A 570-nucleotide genomic window follows, 5' to 3' on the forward strand; every position below is an offset into this window, starting at 1 on the left:
CCGCCGAGAATGAGCGGACCCCGCCCTGCCTCCTGCGGGGTGGGCTGGAGCCGTCTCCCGCTCGCACCCAGCGCCTGTCCCACCTCCGTACCAACCGATCAAGCAGGCACGCGAACAACAAGCACCAACTTACACCTTTTCCAATCTGGTCGCGGTGTTGAGTTCGTGGGGGTCCTTGACTTACTTGCGCATTGGAGTTCTCAGGCAGTTTCCAAAAATACTGATACCTGGCTCCCGCTCCCCACCCCAGCCCCCGCCCCAAGAGGTTCTGATGAATTGGTCTGGGCGAGGGCAGGCTGGGCCAACCTACTTTTTCAGGCTCCCCGGGTGATGCTAATGTGCCCGCCGTTGCCAGAAACCACTGGACCTAGGAGTTTTGAAAAATCTCCAAGCTCACAATTTCTGACAGGCGGGTGCATGGGGACTTCCAGGAAGCTGGTCCAGGTGACTCCAGTGTGCCGCTCCATGTGAGCAGTGCCACCTCAACGTGAGTCCCCATATCTGCAGCCAGACCCTGCAAGTCAATGTCAGTGTCATTGCTGTGTAACATGGAGCTGCTGGCCCTCTCCA

General features: G+C 58.8%; 1 protein-coding gene across 1 annotated transcript in view; it reads right to left on the reverse strand.

Moving 5' to 3' along the window:
* RFX8 (RFX family member 8, lacking RFX DNA binding domain) overlaps positions 1 to 199 on the reverse strand; it is a 76,676-nt gene extending 76,477 nt beyond the window's left edge. Inside the window, exon 1 of the mRNA XM_011956590.1 lies at positions 134 to 199. The gene's annotated coding sequence lies outside the window, so the exon portion shown is untranslated. The remainder of the gene's footprint in view (positions 1 to 133) is intronic.
* Between the last annotated feature and the right edge of the window lie 371 nt (positions 200 to 570).

The sequence above is a fragment of the Colobus angolensis genome, unplaced genomic scaffold, assembly GCF_000951035.1.
Source record: "Colobus angolensis palliatus isolate OR3802 unplaced genomic scaffold, Cang.pa_1.0 Scaffold42, whole genome shotgun sequence".
Lineage (NCBI taxonomy): Eukaryota > Metazoa > Chordata > Mammalia > Primates > Cercopithecidae > Colobus > Colobus angolensis.